This window comes from Oncorhynchus masou, unplaced genomic scaffold, assembly GCF_036934945.1.
Source record: "Oncorhynchus masou masou isolate Uvic2021 unplaced genomic scaffold, UVic_Omas_1.1 unplaced_scaffold_38___fragment_6___debris, whole genome shotgun sequence".
Lineage (NCBI taxonomy): Eukaryota > Metazoa > Chordata > Actinopteri > Salmoniformes > Salmonidae > Oncorhynchus > Oncorhynchus masou.
The window spans coordinates 143853-166694 of record NW_027016545.1 but is presented as its reverse complement, the minus strand read 5'-3'; positions in this window follow the sequence as shown (position 1 = coordinate 166694).

Genomic DNA, 22842 nt, shown 5'->3' with positions numbered 1-22842 from the left:
ACGCCACCTGGTAGGAGCGACCTGTCAGGTAGGACGCAATCCAAGCGTGGGCCGCGCCGGAGATGCCCAACTCGGAGAGGGTGGAGAGGAGGATCTGATGGTTCACAGTATCGAAGGCAGCCGATAGGTCTAGAAGGATGAGAGCAGAGGAGAGAGAGTTAGCTTTAGCAGTGCGGAGCGCCTCCGTGATGCAGAGAAGAGCAGTCTCAGTTGAATGACTAGTCTTGAAACCTGACTGATTTGGATCAAGAAGGTCATTCTGAGAGAGATAGAGGGAGAGCTGGCCAAGGACGGCACGTTCAAGAGTTTTGGAGAGAAAAGAAAGAAGGGATACTGGTCTGTAGTTGTTGACATCGGAGGGATCGAGTGTAGGTTTCTTCAGAAGGGGTGCAACTCTCGCTCTCTTGAAGACGGAAGGGACGTAGCCAGCGGTCAGGGATGAGTTGATGAGCGAGGTGAGGTAAGGGAGAAGGTCCCCGGAAATGGTCTGGAGGAGAGAGGAGGGGATAGGGTCGAGCGGGCAGGTTGTTGGGCGGCCGGCCGTCACAAGAAGCGAGATTTCATCTGGAGAGAGAGGGGAGAAAGAGGTCAGAGCACAGGGTAGGGCAGTGTGAGCAGAACCAGCGGTGTCATTTGACTTAGCAAACGAGATCGGATGTCGTCGACCTTCTTTTCAAAATGGTTGACGAAGTCATCTGCAGAGAGGGAGGAGGGGGGAGGGGAGGAGGATTCAGAAGGGAGGAGAAGGTGGCAAAGAGCTTCCTAGGGTTAGAGGCAGATGCTTGGAATTTAGAGTGGTAGAAAGTGGCTTTAGCAGCAGAGACAGAGGAGGAAAATGTAGAGAGGAGGGAGTGAAAGGATGCCAGGTCCGCAGGGAGGCGGGTTTTCCTCCATTTCCGCTCGGCTGCCCGGAGCTCTGTTCTGTGAGCTCGCAATGAGTCATCGAGCCACGGAGCGGGAGGGGAGGACCGAGCCGGCCTGGAGGATAGGGGACATAGAGAGTCAAAGGATGCAGAAAGGGAAGAGAGGAGGGTTGAGGAGGCAAGTCAGGAGAAAGGTTGGAGAAGGTATGAGCAGAGGGAAGAGATGAAAGGATGGAAGAGGAAAGAGTAGCGGGGGAGAGAGAGCGAAGGTTGGGACGGCGCGATACCATCCGAGTAGGGGCAGTGTGGGAAGTGTTGGATGAGAGCGAGAGGGAAAAGGATACAAGGTAGTGGTCGGAGACTTGGAGGGGAGTTGCAGTGAGGTTAGTGGAATAATACTATGTGTTCATATCAGATTAATGTGGTCATATCAGATTATCTTCACTGGTCTGTACAAAAGATTGTGAATTAAAAAGCTGCTGTCATTAATAAATAGCAGAGAGAGAGAGAGAGAGAGAGAGAGAGAGAGAGAGAGAGAGAGAGAGAGAGATTAAACAAAAAACGCTCCCCACTGTACTCCCCATGTGGTAGGCCCCAGAGATCTGGGTGCCCAGGGCTGCGTGCCTTGTAGTGAGTTTCTCTGAGGCGCCTTTTTGATGTGAAATTAAGGACTGACTCTGTTGGACTCTTTATTCCGCAGTCAGTAGCAGTCGGCAAGGGTGTGATGCTTTCTAATCGGAACTCTTGTTTTTCACAACAGATGTAGGATCTTAATGATCACTCTGTTGTCACAGAGAATTTTCCTGCACAGCAGGAAATTGTTGTGTATTTGAGTTTTAAAAAGTAATCTAAAGTTTGGAATTTACACTTAAAAATGTCAGACTTGATTTGCCCTATCGAAAAATGTATCAAGCCCTACAAAAATTGCTATGAATTATAATACACAAAATAACTGAAATTTCCTGTTGCTGCAGGATTATTTTCCTGCTCTGACAAAAAACAGGTCATATTAAGAGCGCAGATCTGTTGGAGGGGGTTGCACTTTTGGGACTATTCCATTTGTTCCATTGTGCCATTCAATCTCAATCAAATTCAGTTGAAATATCTGAGAGTGCTGGAATGATTGAAATACAAACAGAAGAGTGCTTTTCTTTCTGTCAGTTTTTCTGAAACATTGTTCCCATCCACCGCAAGTTGCACACAGCACAAGGGAAAATCCTAAAACTCGAACCTGACAAAGGTTAAACTTTTTGTCACCTGATGGAGACATACTCCATGGACAGCAACAGAGGAGTGCACATCAGAAGTAAAGGTAAGGGAACATGTTGATACAAACTGACATTTGTTTATCCAGACACAGCAGAATCCTGGAGGGGGATGAAAAACCCACACACAAAATGCTGTGTCAATGCTGATCAAAGATGCTAGTTCCCCCTTGAAATACCCATGCTGTGTATTTAAAGATCCCCCTCATGCTGTTCCAAAAATGCCTTGGCTTCTTTGTGATGCTCATATGCTCATACTATCAATAATTCTATCTGTTGAGATTGTGAATTTTAGACTTAACACCAGTTGAAGATTAGTTTCTCATATTATGCTACTGTTATCTTTGTGTCACAACCATTTTTTTTGTGGCACTTCTTTCAATGTACCCCCTCCTCTGCCTATCCTAAACAGGCATAATAGGGCACACAATAATACTATGTGTTCATATCAGATTAATGTGGTCATATCAGATTATCTTCACTGCTCTGTACAGATGATTGTGAATTAAAATGCTGCTGTCGTTAATAAATAGCAGAGAGAGAGAGATGAAACCGAATCTGCTCCCCATTGTAATCCTCATGTGGTGGGCCCCGGAGATCTGGATGCCCAGGGCTGCACGCCCTGGAGTGAGTTTCTCTGAGGCAACTTTTCTCTGAAGTCGAGGACTGGCTCTATTGGACTGTATTCCATAGGGGGTAGCAGTCGGCCAGGGTGTGATGCTTTCTGATCTGAGTTCGGGTTTTCACTACTTCAGAATGGAATAGAATGAGACCTCGTTTGCCCCTTTTCAGTTCCTCTATACCAGAGTTCTCTAACTCTGTTCTTGGAGAGCTACTCTCCTGTAGGTTTTCGGTCCAACCCCCTGATTCAGTTTATGAACTGATTCAGTATATGAATCAATGTAACCAGGTGCGCTAGATTAGGGTAGGAGTGAAAACCTACAGGACGGTAGCTCTCCAGGAACAGGGTTCGAGAGCCCTGCTCAATACTGCACATGAATGTAAACTCAAATACACAATACATCAAATACATTAGATAGCCTTGTTGAACAAACTTACCATGCTCATAGTTTAAATATTGTTTACCCACCGTACTGTACCCTTCCCTTCAATCCAGGTACATTCCATGACAATTCGTGTGACTGTTGTCATTTGAGGATGTGGTGCGACATCTCAGATAGACACAGAATGCCGTGGATGAATGCTGCTGCTTTATTTCCCTGCCATGCAGAAAGGAGACAGACATTATGCAACACGTCAGCCAGGAGACAGGACTGTGGGACAGTGTCTAACATCCTTTGGGCTATCCTGCTCCCACATGCATCTCCTCCTGCCCAAACATTTTAGCATCATCCAGCATGAAGCAGGACAAAGTAAGGGGGCGAGAGATTTGGGGGAACAAATCTGAATTAGGCTTTTTACCTGGATGGCCCTCTCTCTCTCTCTCTCTCTCTCTCTCTCCCTCGGTCATGTGTGTCACTTTTGTCTCCACTCTATTCCCTCCCTCAGACAAAACTGTCTTTGTCAATCACCCTTATTAATGCAGCTCAATACTAAACACAGTGGATCCAAGGAATCAGGGGGAGACATTTCCATCTTGTTGGCCAGATCATGAATATATGCAACACGCTTCTGAATAAGGCAGGCGACTCAGCTGTTATAAGAACATTTTCCCATTTCCATCATCCGCATGAGAAGCAATAATTGTGTGATTGAAAGCAGTGCATATTCTATTTTCCGTTGTGGCAGCTGTGCTCTTGAGCACTTTTATTTGACTGAGCTAAACTCACTAATAAGCCTGTGTCCTCCTGCATGAAGGAAATAATGTTCTTATTTTGGCTCAGTTCTGTCAAACACAACTTTTCTCCCTCACGTGGGCATAGAGAATGGAGTGATGAAGAGCAGACATACTCCCGGAGTACAATCCCATTTATTTCATTATTTCTAGCTGAGCATGAGTCTTATGTAACATAACAATAATTAGCATACTACTATTTACAGACAAACGCTTCATCATTAAGATGTTCTCGATCTAGACAACTTCCCTATTCCACATGTAACACCCTGATACGTCTAACAGAGCATCAAACCGTGTCAAGAACCCATTTCTGAAGAACCAATTTCCTCCTGAGTTGGAGGACTTTTTTTGTAGATTGTGCATTTGAGTTCCTGGTTATACATGAACATCAGCTGAATTCTATCAAGGAGGTACACGCTGTACCTACTGTACTGTACTTCAAGTGGGCTGAATCTAGATTACGCAATACAAACACAGAGACTGTACATAACATGACAGCTTTCAAAAGCAGCAGTACTTTAGATTTGATAGCCTGTCATTATACAGAGGGACTTACAATGAAATCAAATGTAAATTGACTCATAAACAATGAATAAATAGCATAAGTAGAATATGGATCCATCCCATAAACAGCAGGTTTTTAACCCTAAAAGCTCCAACAAGGAATCCTTCTGAATTTGTAGGACTTTGTCAAGCTGCTAGTTACTGACAAAAAATGATAACGCCTGAGGTAATATGGAGGAATTAAGAATAATATATAATTTGTATACTATTGGTGTGAGGCTAAGCTGATAAAAGACCCAAATTTGACACAGAGGTAGATGTATGTACACTGAAAATGTATAAATATGCAGCCAATCCAGATTTGGCACCAGCCACTATTACAAAAAAAAGAACAAAACATTGTAAATACATATTTAGCTTCCAGTCAATGTCTCTATACCAAGTTGAGAGTCATCTTTCAGATGCAATGGGAACTGTTGATAGCCCATAGTTAGTGCCAGAGTTAGTTCATTGGACAATTTCTCACCCTGAGTTTCACAGAAATGAATAAAAGAAACATGTTCATGACAAGTTGCTATGGATGAAATGGACCAAATAACTGTAAAAAAAAAAAAACATGAAAAGAAATACGAACAAAACACATATTTTTAAACATCAATTCGACTATACATGTTTAAATATATTATTATTTGGGGGAATTAAAATATTTACTTGCATTAAAAAATATTAATAAAAAGATATTTGCTTGACAGACAGTGTCAGTCATTATGAATTTGGGGGGGAAAATAACTAATGTTGCGCTTTTAGGGTTAAATCTTTTTTTAATGTTCTTTTATACTCTGTTTATGGTCCGATCTGATACAGTTTATCAGGTCTTATTTGTATTTGTATTTGTTCAATTTTGTATTTTTTTCTGGTAAACAAGTTGAAAGTTGAAAAGGTGTCACAGTAAATTTCAATTAATGCATTTTGTTATCTGTTAATTGGATTGTGTGTCATTAGAATCAGTTCAGATTAATAATGGCTTAGTCCCCCAGTTTGCCAAATAACATTTTGGATGGCATTTTAAACCATGCCTAATATTGGATTGAGCCTCAAAGATCATTGACAAGGAAGACATAGACTCAGTCATTAAAATGTGGATGTGCCACCGATCATTGGTCAACATATTCTCACTTTATGACGCCGGTGATGACAGATATCCACCCTGTTATCGTTCGGATGAATCATGTCAATGACAATATAGTCCTGTGTATTGGGATCCTCATGTCACCCTCATGTCAGTTCACCTAAAGACCCCTTTAAGCAGCTACTGAGAAGCACTCAATAGATAAGCTAGCTGCCTATCTTTACACTACATCTTATCAGTCCTGTTTGTATCACAGTACCTCGCACATCCATTCCAGGGCGTATTAAGTCTAAATGAAATATGGGGACAATTATTCAGTGCCAGATATTAGAAGTCTGTGAGATGTTGTAAGGAATGGGTGGCTGTAGTGGATGATCTTATGCAGTAGTTTTAAGAGCCTCCGTGTAACACCGAATGACTCTGTCTCTGTTTCTGTTGACCTAGTTCAATTTTCTTTTTCAATTACCTGTGGTATATTACCATCACAGCCATTGGTATTGTGGTATAAATCACTGGGACTGAACCCTGTGGCTATTGCAGACAGGCAGGCACCCCACTGGGTGATGTAGAGCTCTGTCTTGTCTGGAGCCTGTCTCTCTTTAATAGAGTTGAGATTAAGAAAATAACACCAAGCACTGATGACCCACATTTGGACGACAACGAGGCCGTGCACAGCTGCTGTGCCACTTACACAGACCAAGTGTATACTTACAGCGACACCAAGTCAGGTTCAGAGAGGGAACATCTTAAATACGGAGCTTAATGTATGCTGGACAATCAAGGCTGCTCTTTTACCAGATCCTAATTCTCGGAATTAGGAAAAAACCTCCACACACTAGATCACCTCACTCATTTCAGCTCCTATAAGTTCTTCTAAGATGGAAGGGGGAAACGATTTCCTGACTCGAAAGCTTCTGTCAGATGTCGTGAGCTGAGTTTCCGTCAAGCAGTGGGAGGTCATTGACAGGGCTGAGGAGACCGTGCCGCTTTAACCTCTCACTGAGGTGTGAAGATTAATCTTCCCCCAAGAATGGATTGCCAACCCCGAGAACCCTGGCAGGGAGAGTCACAGGCTGAATAGGCCAGGTGTGAAAACACCCTTTAATCAATAAGGAGCCTCTATCTGGTGTGTGCTCATTGTGTGAGCGCAATTATGCATCGTGAATATGACACGTTAGAGAGGGGCGCAGCGCACCATTGACGTAATTGTTAACAAGCAAGGCCTCAGATCACTCGGATGTATTATGTTAACAAAAACGCTCATGTATTTTGTGTACAGGCGTTGGCGTTGTAACAGGAAGTTCAAATGGAGGAAAAGAGCTAGATTCAATCGGATCACCCCTTCTCAGCTATGCAGCATTTTTAAAGGAAATGTTCCATTCGCGGAGATCGCCTTCAGGGTAAACGCTGCATGTCGGTTCAATCGGAAATTACCTTTAAATGTCAATCGTGCTATAACACAGATCCTCTGTGTTCCAGGTTGAATTTACAATCGTTAAGAGTCTATTGACATATGTTTTTTTTGTTGCATGAGCTGTGTCTCAATGCACCACATGTCAGTGGCCGAACTAAAGCTATGTTTGTCAGACCATCAGACATCCCGAAAATCGGTCATCGCAAGGAAATGTCTGTAGTGTCCGAACGGTTTGGCAAATAAACTAATATAACTACACTATGGAAAGATGAGACTCACGAACACGATGGTCAACTCCACAAGTGTGACAGGACTCATCTGAAGGAAATCTGTTACTGGTTTGAAAAGTTTATGGTAGCATGAAGGTAGTTTTGTGCATCCCAAAAAAGGGGTTAAAGGGATACTTCAAGATTTTGGCAATGATGCCCTTTATCTACTTCCCCAGAGTTAGATGAACTTGTGGATACCATTTTTATGCCTCTGTGTCCAGTATAAAAGAAGTTGATGTTGCTTTAATATCGCAGATAGATCGTATTGTAGCTTCCATCATTTCCAATCCCCCATATATTTTTGGGGTAAATACATACAGTACCAGTCAACAGTTTGGTATCACCTACTCATTCAAGAGTTCTTTTTATTTTTACTATCTTCTACATTGCAGAATAATAGGGAAGACCTCAAAACAATGAAATAACACATATGGAGTCATGTAGTAACCAAAAAAGCATTAAACAAATCAAAATATATGTAATATTTGAGATTCTTCAAAGTAGCCACCCTTTGCCTTGATGACAGCTTGGCACACTATTCTCATTCTCTCAACCAGCTTCATGAGGAAGTCACCTGGAATGCATTTCAATTGCATTTCAAGCCAATCAGTTGTGTTGTGAAAAGGTAGGGGTGTATACAGAAGATAGCCCGATTTGGTAAAAGACCAAGTCCATATTATGACTAAAACAGCTCAAACAAGCAAAGAGAAATGACAGTCCATCATTACTTTAAGACATGAAGGTCAGTCAATTAGTTTCGTCAAGTGCAGTCACAAAAACCATCAAGCGCTATGATGAAACTGGCTCACACGATGACCGCCACAAGAAAGGAAGACCCAGAGTTACCTCTGCCGCAGAGGATAAGTTCATTAGAGTTACCAGCCTCAGAAATTGCGGCCCAAATACATGCTTCACAGAGTTCAAGTAACAGACACATCTCAACATCAACTGCTCAGAAGAGACTGTGTGAATCAGGCCTTCATGGTTGAATTATTGCAAAGAAACCACTACAAAAGAGCACCAATAAGAAGAGAATTGCTTGGGCCAAGAAACACGAGCAATAGACATCAGACCGGTGGAAATCTGTCCGTTGGTCTGATGAGTCCAAATTTGAGATTTTTGGTTCCATCCGCCGTGTCTTTGTGAGATGCAGAGTAAGTGAACGGATGATCTCTGCATGTGTGGTTCCCACCATGAAGCATGGAGGAGGAGGTGTGATGTTGTGGGGTTGCTTTGCTGGTGACAATGTCAGTTATTTATTTAGAATTCAAGGCTCACTTAACCAGCATGGCTACCACAGCATTCTGGAGTGACACGCCATCCCATCTGGTTTGCGCTTAGTGGGTCTATGATTTGTTTGTCAACAGGACAATGAACCAACACACCTCCAGGCTGTGTAAGGTCTATTTGACCAAGAAGGAGAGTAATGGAGTGCTGCATCAGATTACTTGGCCTCCCCAATCACCAGACCTCAACCCAATTGAGATGGTTTGGCATGAGTTGGACAGCAGAGTGAAGGAAAAGCAGCCAACAAGTGCTCAGCATATGTGGGAACTCCTTCAAGACTGTTGGAAAAGCGTTCCTCATGAAGCTGGTTGAGGTAATGCCAAGAGTGTGGAAAGCTGTTAAAGGCAAAGGGTGGCTACTTTGAACAATCTCAAATATATTTTGAATTGTTTAACACTTTTTTGAATTTCTACATGATTCAATATGTGTTATTTCATAGTTTTGATATCTTCACTATTATTCTACAATGTAGAACATTGTAAAAAATGAAGAAAACCCTTGAATGAGTAGATGTGTCCAACCTTTTGACTGATACTGTACCTACAGGGGTCGTACAATTCAAAATCAAATAGCTAAAGGATCCTTGTTAAAAAATAATTTAAAAAAGACAAGTCGTTAGGTGCAGGAAAGGACATAAACAAATAGGTAAACCGGGAAATGACTAAAGAGTTCATTCCCCCCCCCCCTCCCAGTGGCTTAGACTTTTAGAGGTAATTAAAGGTCAAAATTGACTTGATTTCCAACCTCAATGGATTTCCTGGAGTTAGTTATTTTGACCAGAGATTGCTATTTCTGACATCTTTACAATACTATCCTACTCATGCCATATGTTCTTCCTGTATTTACTTTATGGCAATACATTTGGGAAAAAAATCACACAAGGAATGTTTTGTGCAATAATACATTTGAAAAGTGCTATGTCCTTGTGATAGGAGAGCAAGAAGAGGAGAGACTCACTTTGTCAGTACTTTGTTGCTTTGAAAAGCTAGTTAAATAATGAAATGCCTCGGTTGACTTGCCTGAGTTCCCAGCTTTAATGAGGTGGATAACTGTGTTCTTTTTAATTAAGCTCCATTTTCTCTGACAACCTGGAAATAGATTTCTTGCCAATGGTGAGGGAAATGATTACAAATGGACTGTGATGGCCTAGGCCCTTTGCCCAAACGCATCACCCCTTAGTATGTTCAAAAAGTCAGATAAAATGTGACTTACTCCCAATGTCTAACTATATTTATTTCACAACATTTAAGAGGATGCAAACTGTATCTACTGCGTAGTTTATCTGTGTGCAAAAACTGGAAAAAAATAGCTCAACGTAACATTTCAACATAGTGTTGTGATCATGTACAACATTGCATGTAGACTCCCACAACCCTGTCCACCAAAACACTATTGTATCCTCGCTGTTCATCTCAAATAGCTACACATATGACTGCTTGCATTGAACTTAAGAAAATAACTGCTTTCAGAAGATTTTCAGCATGGACAATTATATAGCATGGCACTGTATTGAGATGACGATCCAATACTGATAAACATTCCAGTACAATCCAGGGCAGTATCGTGCTCCCTTCGCTCTCATTCACTACACTCAGTGAGGTTTAAGGTTTTATATTTTTACCTCTCTCTTAATCTCACTCGGTCAATTTGAGTTGAAATCAGTCAAATGCATATCTTTTTTCTATTTACCACTTTTTATTCCAATCACTTTCTGAATTTAGTTAAATTCAAATTGACCCCAACCCTGACACGTACACACACGAGGTGGTGTCACACCCTGGTCGAAATATATTATGTTAATCTTCATTTATTTGGTCAGGCCACGGTGTGACATGGGATATTGTGGTGTGTTTTTGTCTTGGGGTTTTTGTGGGGTGTCTAGCATAGTCTATGGCTGCCTGAGGCGGTTCTCAATCAGAGTCAGGTGATTATCATTGTCTCTGATTGGGAACCATATTTAGGCAGCCATATTCTTTGAGTGTTTCGTGGGTGATTGTTCTTGTCTCTGTTTATGTTCACCAGATAGGCTGTATAGTTTTTCACGTTCCGTCTGTTGTTTTGTACATTCAGTTATTTCATGTCTAGTCGTATTTTAATTAATAAACATGAGTAACCACCACGCTGCATTTTGGTCCGCTCCTCCATCAACAGAGGAACGTCGTTACAGGTGGAGGACACTGGATACATTTAGGCTGTACTAGCGAACTGCTCCTAAGCAAAATGAAACAAAACAGCCTTAACCCAGCCATCAGAACACAACAAAATATTATTATTATTTTTTTCAATGTGTCAATCATTCTCGGATCATCTGGTTCCCACAACCTAAATCCAAAAGACTTACTAGGGGGGCACTTGAACATTCTCAATTTCGTTCCAAAATGTGATCAAATTCAACATCTTCTCACAGACTCCAACCGTGACTTCCTCTGCCTTTCAGAGATATGGATTCATATAAACTCTCCAGCTACTGCTTTGATTGTTTGTGTCTGTCCGCAATGTTTTCAGGATAGACAGGATTGAAGGAGGGGGTCTGATGATTTACATTAAAGAACATATGTAAAGTAATTCAGTGGTCATGTGATAATGAACTAGAATGTTTGGGCCTAAACGTTACACTGTATCCCCAGATGTATTTGACCCTTATTGGAATGTATAGACCATCTTCCACCAAGGTAATTTTTGATCAATTTTGTAACATGCTTAGGGAATGGGATTTTGGGAAAGAGCACATCTTAAAATGGGAGATATTAACAAATGTTGAAGACAGGTATTGTAGTAAAACCCTCAAATGGATCACTAATACCGTTGACCTTACACAGCTAGTTAAAGGGCCAACCAGGGGGTGACTTGTTCTAAAACACAGATTGATATTGTGTTTGGTAATAAACCAGAGTGACTAAATCCTTCAATGTGGCTACTGGGCTGTCTGATCATAATCTAGTCAGAAAGCTTTCCAAGAACAGGTTTAACCTCTACTGTTAGAAAGCCTGATCAGCTCAGAATACCTAAGAGGGAATTAAATGATTTTGAAAACACAATTAAGGGAATTAACTAGAATGATCTCTTGTCCTATACAAAATGTCAAAGTTGATAGTCAGGTTTTTTTTAAATCCCCAATTCAGACTACAAAACAATTGCTTCTGATTTCTAAACTTTGAATCATTTTTGTTATTCTAGAGACATGAGGGTGCCATAGTCTAGGGTCTACACCAGAAGTTAATGGTTATAAGTAGGAGGAGTGTATATGGTGCATGCAGTTAAGCTTGGAATGTACGGAGTGCAGGGAAGACGGTCACATGTTGGCAGTCACTGATAAGGGTGGAGAGCTGTGAATTAGTGAGGAAGGGGATTGAGGTTAGGTCAGGTCAAGTTAAGGGAGAAGGAACAGTTTATTGCCAGTGTCAATTCCTGCCTAGCAACAAAGATGTGTTAATAAAGGAAGAGATTCCACCCCAAATTGGGGAATGTATCTTACCACTGGTGGAACCATGTCTGTCTTATGCCGCTGTATCAACCCAATGGGTGAATAAACTTTGTTGGAGCTTTCAGTGTTTTCATCTGATATTTAGAACCTTCCTTCCTAAAGAATATCAAAAACAAACCTGGCCAAGAAGCACTTTTCCTTGGCTAAATTGAGAATTCTGGAAACTGATGAAAGAGATCATGTTCTAAATACTGCCCTAAGGTTCAAAATAGAGCATGACAGATGTAGGTTTACCATGTTGAGAAATAAGGTGAAAGAAATACAGGCATACAGTGAGGGAAAAAAGTATTTGATCCCCTGCTGATTTTGTACGTTTGCCCACTGACAAAGAAATTATCAGTCTATAGTTTTAATGGTAGGTTGATTTGAACAGTGAGAGACAGAATAACAACAACAAAATCCAGAAAAACGCATGTCAAAAATGTTATAAATTGATTTGCATTTTAATGAGGGTGTAATGGCTGTTTGAAGAAGTGGACCAAAGCGCAGTGTGGTAAGTGTTCATGATTTAATAATAGAACTGAAAACTGAATAACAAAAACAACAAAGAGAACGAACGAAACCGAAACAGTTCTGTCTGGTGCAGACACAAAAACAGAAAACAACTACCCACAAAACACAGGTGGGAAAAGGCTACCTAAGTATGGTTCTCAATCAGAGACAACAATAGACAGCTGCCTCTGATTGAGAACCACACCCGGCCAAACACACAGAAATAGAAAACATAGAACACAAAACATAGAATGCCCACCCCAACTCACGCCCTGAGCAAACCAAAATAGAGACACAAAAAGGATCTCTAAGGTCAGGGCATGACAGAAGGAAATAAGTATTTGACCCCCTTTTAATCAGAAATATTTCTGGCTCCCAGGTGTCATTTATACAGGTAATGAGCTGAGATTAGGAGCACACTCTTAAAGGGAGTGCTCCTAATCTCAGTTTGCTACCTGTATAAAAGACACCTGTCCATAGAAGCAATCAATCAATCAATCAGATTCCAAATTCTCCACCAGGGCCAAGACCAAAGAGCTCTCCAAAGATGTCAGGGACAAGATTGTAGACCTACACAAGGCTGGAATGGGCTACAAGGTGAGAAGGTGACAACAGTTGGTGCGATTATTCGCAAATGGAAGAAGCACAAAAGAACTGTCAATCTCCCTCGGCCTGGGGACTGGGGGATCTCAAGGCAGCTGGGACCATAGTCACGAAGAAAACAATAGGTAACACATTACGCAGTGAAGGACTGAAATCCTGCAGCGCCCGCAAGGTCCCCCTGCTCAAGGAAGCACATATACATGCCTGTCTGAAGTTTGCCAATGAACATCTGAATGATTCAGAGGACAACTGGGTGAAAGTGTTGTGGTCAGATGAGACCTCTTTGGCATCAACTCAACTCGCCGTGTTTGGAGGAGGAGGAATGCTGCCTATGACCCTAAGAACACTATCACCACCGTCAAACATGGATGTAGAAACATTATGCTTTGGGGGTGTTTTTCTGCTAAGGGGACAGGACTTCTTCACCGCATCAAAGGGACGATGGACGGGGCCATGTACCATCAAATCTTGGGTGAGAACCTCCATCCCTCAGCCAGGGCATTGAAAATGGGTCGTGGATGGGTATTCCAGCATGACAAAGACCCAAAACACACGGCCAAGGCAACAAAGGAGTGGCTCAAGAAGAAGCACATTAAGGTCCTGGAGTGGCCTAGCCAGTCTCCAGACCTTAATCCCATAGAAAATCTGTGGAGGGAGCTGAAGGTTCGAGTTGCCAAACGTCAGCCTCGAAACCTTAATGACTTGGAGAAGATCTGCAGAGAGGAGTGGGACAAAATCCCTCCTGAGATATGTGCAAACCTGGTGGCCAACAACAAGAAACGTCTGACCTCTGTGACTGCCAAGAAGGGTTTGCCACCAAGTACTAAGTCATGTTTAGCAGAGGGGTCAAATACTTATTTCCTCGTTAAAATGCAAATCAATTTATAACATTTTTGACATGCATTTTTCTGGATTCTTTTGTTGTTATTCTGTCTCTCACTGTTCAAATAAACCTACCATTAAATCTAAAAAAATCTTTAAAAAAAGTTACAGGTTAAGACCATAGTAACACTGCAAAAAGACTATAAATCAATGTGAATGACAGTATAACAGAATGCAGTCGAAATAGCAACAGCCTTCAATTCTTACTTTGTTGACTCATGGTATTGACCAAACACCTCCACTGGTTTCTTTGGCTCAGCGCCAATGAATGACACTTGTCAAGACTGTCCACGAGAATAGAAATTGGTGAGATCAGATTTGCAATGAATAACTTCAATCAAACCCACTCACCATAGAGGGGGAAGGAAGAACCAGTGGGGGTTAACAACTCACACCCTGTTGTAAGTCAAGGGAGAAGTTTCAGGTCTGTGCTCTCAAGATTCAAAGGGAAGTTCTTTGTTTCAACAAGTAGCCTAGTGGGGCGTCATGACTAGTGGTTAGAGCGTTGGGCCAGTAACTGAAAGGTTGCTGGATCGAATGCCAGATCTGACAAGGTAAATCTGTCATTCTGCCCCTGAACAACACAGTGTTAACCCACTGTTCCCCGGTAGGCCGTCATTGTAAGTAAGAATTGGTTCTTAACTGACTTGCCTAGTTAAAAAGAAGAAAAAAAACTGACACGTTCGAAAGCAAATTCTGGAACAATATTTCTAACATAGAATGTGGGGAATGGTCAGAGGGGCTCTATAGAACGCTAATGTTATTTTGTGATGTCATTAAAAATGTTAAAGGAAATACTGTAACTTGGAAAGTATACCTACTACATATACAAAGTTTCAATACTATGCATTGTGCATGTAATATGAAAAATGTGTTTTTGTTAAAAGAGGGATGTGATGAGAAGATAAGAGAATTGTTTTCCATAAACGTTGCACAGTGAGTAGTCCCCACCCCAAAGTGAGGTCAGTGAGCTAACCGGCCAGAACCGCCCCTTTCAAGCAATCTGTATAAATAATGGGTTAAAAAAACAGACCAGAAAAACATGAAGCTGCACGTTTAAAGTGTTAAAGTGGTTTGATCTTTGAATCTCAACACGAGGTTGAGACGATAAACTCACCTCCCGGACAATCACTGGCTGATTAACTGTCCTAAGTGAAGCATCATCAAAAGCTAATTTAAGTAGGACCATCCTGTTACTCTGCTCAAACCATCGATAAGGCTGGCTAGCATATCTTCAAAGAAACCTCTTCAAGAGCGAATGGAAGGAAAGTCAAATCTGTAGTTCTGTTCAGGACTACACAAGTCACCGGATACCGGACAACAATAGAAGACTTTTTGGTACCATTCTAGACAATCAGAGCCTTACAAGCGTGTCGCAAAAAGGCCCATCCCTCTTTCCAAGGCTGCCCTGTTCACCGAGACACCCCCGGCGAACCCAAGCATTTTACTTAAAAACATTCATGATTTCTTACTCAAAGCGGGCGGCGCTTCGTGTGCAAAGTAAATGGTTACAGTAGTTGAGAGTAGTTTCTGAATGTACCTATGTTAAGTGTCTGTCCCACTCCTTCCACTTTAACTTCTTGGTGACGGGGCAGTATTTTCACGTCCGGATGAAATGCATGCCCAAATTCAACTGCCTGCTACTCATCCCCAGAAGATAAGATATGCATATTATTAGTATATTTGGATAGAATACAATCTGAAGTTTCTAAAACTGTTTGAATCATGTCTGTGAGTATAACTTGAAGTGTACTGTTAGATAGAGGCACGTGACCAGAAAGCTTGCTTCAGTTTGTTTTACTCCTGTATTGAACACAGATCATCCCGTCTTCAATTTTATTGATTATTTACGTTAAAAAATACCTAAAGTTGTATTACAAAAGTAGTTTGAAAGGTTTTGGCAAAGTTTACAGCAAATGTTTGAGATATTTTGTAGTCACGTTGAGCAAGTTGGAACCAGTGTTTTTCTGGATCAAACACGCCAAATAAATGGACATTTTTTATATATATCGACGGAATTAATCGAAGAAAAGGACCATTTGTGATGTTTATGGGACATATTGGAGTGCCAACAAAAGAAGCTTGTCAAAGGTAAGGCATGAATTATATTTTTATTTCTACGTTTTGTGTCACGCCTCCAGGATTGAAATATGCTTTCTCTCTTTGTTTACTATGGTGCTATCCTCAGATAATAGCATTGTTTGCTTTCGCCGAAAAGCCTTTTTGAAATCTGACATGTTGGCTGGATTCACAACAAGTGTAGCTTTAAGTTGCTATCTTGCATGTGTGTTTTAACGAAAGTTTGGTTTTTATAGTAATTTATTTGAATTTGTCACTCTGCATTTTCCCTGGCTTTTGGCCAGGTGGGAGGCTAGCGTCCCACATAATCCAGAGAGGTTAACTTCTTATGGTATAGGGGACGGTTGCGTCCCACTTGGGCAAAAGCTAGGGAAAATACAGCGCGGAAAATTTAAAAAATGACATAAAAATCGAACTTTCATTAAATCACACATGTAAGATACTCAATTAAAGCTACACTCGTTGTGAATCCAGCCAACATGTCAGATTTTAAAAAGGCTTTTGCCCATCAGATAATAAGAAGCTATTATCTGATGATAGCACAACAGTAAACAAAGAGGGTAGCATATTTCAACCCTGCAGGCGGTACACAAAACGCAGAAATAAAATATAAACCATGCCTCAACTTTGACAAGCTTCTTTTGTTGGCACTCCAATATGTCCCATTAACAACACAATTGGTCCTTTTGTTCAATTCATTCCGTCCATATACAGCGGGGCAAAAAAGGAATTTAGTCAGGCACCAATTGTGCAAGTTCTCACACTTAAAAAGATGAGAGAGGCCTGTAATTTTCATCATAGGTACACTTCAACTATGACAGACAAAATAAGAAAAAAAAATCCAGAAAATCACATTGTAAGATTTTTAATGAATTTATTTGCAAATTATGGACAGTGTATGCAAATGTAGTAAGATTAGGGAGGTAAGGCAATAAATAGGTCGCAGTGGCAAAATAATTTCAATTTAGCAGTAACACTGGAGTGATAGATGTGCAAGTAGACATACTGAGGTACAAAAAACTGTAAAAATAAAGAGTGATCCATCACAAGATCACTACAGGACATAGGCAAACATAAATAATTTAATGGATTATCAAACTGTTCGGCTATGTGTTGTGTAAGTTCCGTTATGACCGTAGTGTCAGCACGGCTCATAGCATGAGTCACATTGCATGCAGAGAATACCTCAGAGAATCTCTGTACGTTTTCATCTATAATCCCTACATGGGATGAGGTATGAGAAACCACCAGAGGAGATGTGTAACAGTATAACATTAGTCCGTCCCTCGCCGGGCTCGAACCAGGAACCCTCTGCACACAGACAACAGTCAGCCACAAAGCATCGTTACCCATCGCTCCACAAAAGCCGCGGCCCTTGCAAGGGGAACCACTACTTCAAGGTCTCAGAGCAAGTGACGTCACCGACTGAAACACTATTAGCGCGCACCACCGCTAACTAGCTAGCCACTTCACATCGGTTACAGATGCATCATCCCAGACACGATTACCGGCTAAGTTGTTACCCAAAATCACATTGACACCGTCAACAGGCAGAAAGGGACGCACTCCAAGGGAAACCTCACCTTGCACTAGGTCAGATATAAGTTCGACTTTGTGCAAGTGTACAGACAATGTGTTCAAACCTGTCCTTAGAATCAGAACACTGGTTTCTATATGTGTCTCCAGACAAAAAGGCAGAACTGACGCCAAAACAAACAGCTCAGAGGCACCAGTGTCTCACAGAATCTTTATTGGCACTTGCACATCACTTCCCAATAGGGAAACATAACCCTCTGACAAAAGGCAAATAATCCGTACTGAAAGGTTTGGACAAGTCTTCAGCTTGCACAAAAGGATTACATGAGGAACAGGCCCAGCTAACGCAACAGGTTTTACATTTGTGCTGGCCAATCTGCTGACCTTTTTACCAAGGACAAGACATTCGTTCTTCCAGTGGCCTTTACCTTGACAATAGTTACAGATTTTACTTACATCATTCTGTTCACATGAACCACGTTCGGATCTAGATGGAAATGTGTCGTTACCAGAACCAAAGGAATTTGCTGAACGAAATCCACTTGAACTGATCCTCTGCACCCAATCTTGTACATGGGACCCTCCAAAACTGCCGTTGTGGGTCAGTACGTATTCATCTGCCAAAACAGTAGCTTCAGAGGCAATCTGTATTTTGTTCATTTATATAGGTAACAAGATGATCAGGGTCAGATTCTTTAATATTGTTTGAGGACAACCAGGTTGCACAAATCTTCAAAACTAGCGACTACTGACGCAGTAGTGATTGAGTTAACAAATCGCGTGAACTCAACATGGGACTGTTTTTCACCTTTCTTCAACGATCTGAAACACTGTCAATACGCTTCAGGGACCAACTCGTAAACATGCAGGACAGCAGTTTTAACCGTTACGTAATCATCACTATATTTAGAGCTAAGAGATGAGTTAACATCCTGAGCTTTACCGGTCAAAACACTGTAGCATCAAAGCACGGTCTGCATCAGGCCAGGCCCGGGAGTCTGCTACACGTTCAAATAACGTAAATAGATCAGGATCCTTTTCAGTAAATTTAGGCAACAACCAGAGATTACCAGCAACATCAAAAGGCAGAGAATGACCAAGGGAAGAGCATCTCATTGGGGACCTTGAGTCGTCATTCTCAAACGAAAATTCACCTGAAGGCTTGGCCTTATCTGACAAGTTCTGAAGTTGCACCCGCACTTTAACTTCTTCTGTATCCTGCTTCAACCTTTCCAAATCAAGTTATTTTTGCTATTTCAACCTTTCCAGATCTTAGTCATGATTTATCTGCAATAAAAGTAACTCCACTTCTGCTCAAATGCACTAGACAATTGGTACAGCCAATACAGCTGGACTAGGTTCACTAAATTCAGACTTCAAAATAGCAGCTGAAAGCAAATTAACTGACAGAATTGACCTCACTATCCTTGAGACATTTGTCACTAATCTCAACATGATAATATTCACGCAACTTCAAAAACTGTTCCTTCATAAACTACATAAGCAACTCTTCAGGAGCATGGACAAAATCCTTAGTCGACACCATAATGCTACTACCAAATGAACAAATTAGTAGCCCAAAATATGAACGGCCCTAATGAGCACATCGACTACAGAAGTACATAGTTGACTTAACAGTGCAAAAACAGTATTACTTGAGTTTCCCCCAAATCCTCTTCAACTTAACCCTAGTCTTCGGTGGCTAACAATGTTTATCCTGTGTTCCCATTTAATTAGCTAGTAAATAAATAATTAAACCAATTTGTGTAGCACTGAACAATAAGTAAGGCTCTGGTTTTTGCAGATGCAAGGAGGTTATGACTGTTCACAATGATTGTTGACTGTTCATTGATGTGATAGGTAAAGACATTTTAGTGTTTCATTCTGAGAAAGTAACTCTTTACAGAACCGCTCTCGTGGTGCCCCAGATACAAATTAGTTAATTGTTACATGATTAATTTAATCGGGTAACAATTAAACATAGTTAAATAGATAAATAACAGTCTTCAGATTGATGAAGTTGAGTCATGACACACTCATACTGTCTTCATCATAAGGGAGGTTTCTAAGTCAGAGGTGAACAAGGTGATTAGCTCATTAAGAAGTCTAAAGCCAAAGATGTGTATGGGCTGGACTCTGCCTTTCTTCAAAACAACAACGAGTCATTGGCCCTATTACTAAGGTCACCAACAAATCTATTGGTCAAGGTGTGTTTCCAAGGGTCTGGAAGTCAGCCATAATAATGACCATCTTTAAATCAGGTGACTCAGCTGACATGAGTAACTACAGGCCAATTAATATACTACCTGTGGTGTCGAAGGTTGTTGAAAAGTGTATAGCAGAGCAACTGATTGCCCTCCTCAACAACAGCCCCTTCATATTACACTCCATGTAATTTGGCTTCAGAGCAAAACACTCTACAGAAACGGCCAACTGCTTTCTTCTGGAAAAATATGAAGTCCAAGATGGACAAAGGGGGTGTTGTTGGGGCTGAATTTCCAGACCTAAGGAAAGCTTTTGATACTGTTAACCCTGAGGTTCTCATCACAAAACTGTCCAAATTCACATTTGTGCCCCGATACCTTGAGAAGGATGAAATCATGCCTTGAAGGCAGAACCCAGTGTGTCAGAGTGAGCAATGAGCGGTCACCCACTCTCAGTTATGATGTGGGCGTGCCCCAAGGGTCAATACTGGGACCCATCTTGTTCAGCTTTTACATTAATGACATGCCTTCTGTCTGTACTTGATCTGAAGTTCAAATGTATACAAATGATAGTGATACAGTATATGTGCATGCAAAGAGCAAACAAGCTGCACAATAGCTCACTACAGTAACTCACTGCTCATGTTCTTCGCAAGGACAACTAATGCTATTGAGCCAGACGTCTATGTGTCAGGGGAGAAGCTCCAGGTGGTATCTCATTTAAAGTACCATACATTTAAAGTACCATACATGATTCGAACCTCTCTATAAAACAGGTGAAAAAGGTAACTCAAATAACCAAATTCAACCCAGCTATTTTCCTATTGATACGAAATTGTTTGACTACAGAGGTAGCAAAACTGTACTCTAATGCTAAGATACTCCCCTACTTAACACCGCCTGGTATAGAGGCAGGAAGCTTGGTCCCAGTGATGCACTGGGCCCTACGCACTACCCTCTGTATCGCCTTGCGATCGGAGGCCAAGCATTTGCCATACCAGGCGGTGATGTAACCAGTCAGGATGCTCTCGATGGTGCAGCTGTAGAACTTTTTGAGGATCTGAGGATCCATGGCAAATCTTTTTGTCAACTCTCCTGAGGGGAAATAGGATTTGTCATGCTCTCTTCATGACTGTCTTAGTGTGTTTGGTCAGTTTTAAATCACCTTTGACTTGACCTGATCTTCCTTCCTCCTACTACTCTCCCCGTTCCTCTCAGTTGGGACTTTAAATGGTATTATTTTGAGTTTGAGTTTATTTAATTTAGTTTTACAGGTGCCTGTTTTAGCCAGCCGGCTAATTTTCAACTGCAGTATAAGGGCACAAGGTGAGACCCAGATGCGGACACGGGAGGCAGATGGTTTGAGTCTTGATATTTATTTAGCAATCCAAAAGGGGTAGGCAAGAGAATGGTCGTGGACAGGCAAAAGGTCAAAACCAGTTCAGAGTCCAGGAGGTACAGAGTGGCAGGCAGGCTCGAGGTCAGGGCAGGCTGAATGGTAAGGCAGGCGGGTACGGAGTCCAGTAAACAGGCAAGGGTCAAAAACCAAGAGGACTAGCAAAAAGGAACAGAAGCAGGAGTACAGGAAAACCGCTGGATGACTTGAAAAACATACAAGACAAACTGGCAAAGAGAGACAGGAAACACAGAGATATATACACCAGGGATAATAAGTGACACCTGGAGGGGGTGGAGAAGATCACAAGACAGGTGAAACAGATCAGGGTGTGACACGAAGTCCCAGGGTAGGTTATTAAAAACCATTACAATAACAATACACACAAACAATGAGCAGTGAGCACATGCAGAGCAACATAGCACGCAGACAGAGCAACAAAACAAAATACATAAAAGCAACAAAGTGTTTCCACACCTCACAAGCTACAGAGAACAGATAACATGGAATGCAGACATACACAGATAGGAACTATGTTCACAAGTCTGATTGTCGTTTAGCCATGTTTGTTTGTGAAGGCGTGATAGGTGGTGTGTCTGATGGCCATGTGTTCCAGACATGGGAACCTCTCACAGAGAAAGCAGAGAAAGCAGATTGACTGAAGGTGCTTCCCCATAAGACAGTCACCTCTCATGGCAGATCTTGTGGATCTGCTGCCATGGGTTTTGGTTTTCTGTGCAACAAAAATACTAAGTGGATTGGGAGCCAGGCCATTTAGGATTTTGAATACAAGACATGTGTCTGTGTAGTGCACAGGATTTTCCCAACTCAGGAGCTCATACTTGCTGAGGATGTAACAATGATGGTGGCTCTTGGGCTTTCTTTCAATCCATTTGAGAGCCTATTTGTAGACATTGAATGGGTTTTAATATTGTACAGCAAGCTTGGGCCCAACTAGTCAAACAGTATTTTAAGCGGGGGACTACCATAGCATTGAAGTACAGTTTTGCTACCTCTGTAGTCAAACAATTTTGTATAAATTGGAAATGAGCTAGGTTGAATTTGGTTATTTGAGTTAAATGTTTCACTGTTTTCTTAAAAGAGAGGTTGGAATCAAAGTGAGGACTGAGATAATAGTAATATAACATTCAGTGCTGTCTAATTTGAGCGTCATGAAGTCTGTTTCTTGTGATGTCCTAAGATACAGAGAGCTGTGAAAGCATGTCTACAGATGAAGAGATACCAATGATGAGCAGTCGTTCTCAATCCTGGTCCTGGGGACTCATTTCTGTTTTTGCCTAAGCACTGCACAGCTGATTCAAATGATCAGCTCATCATCAAACTTCAAGTGGTATTTTTTTATTTATTTGTGATGCTATCCTTGATATGATCCTGCTGTTGTCACATGCTGCACACACACATGTGGGTGCACATGCATCTATCTATTCAATGTTATCACAATTTGTTATAAGAGATATTATACTTCAGTAATCTACAATAACCTGGTGATGTAAAATATTTTATATTTGAGATTCTTCGAAGCAGCCACCCTTTGCCTTGATGACAGCTTTGCACACTCTTGGCATTCTCTCAACAAACATGCTTTTCCATGCTTTTCCAACAGTCTTAAAGGAGTT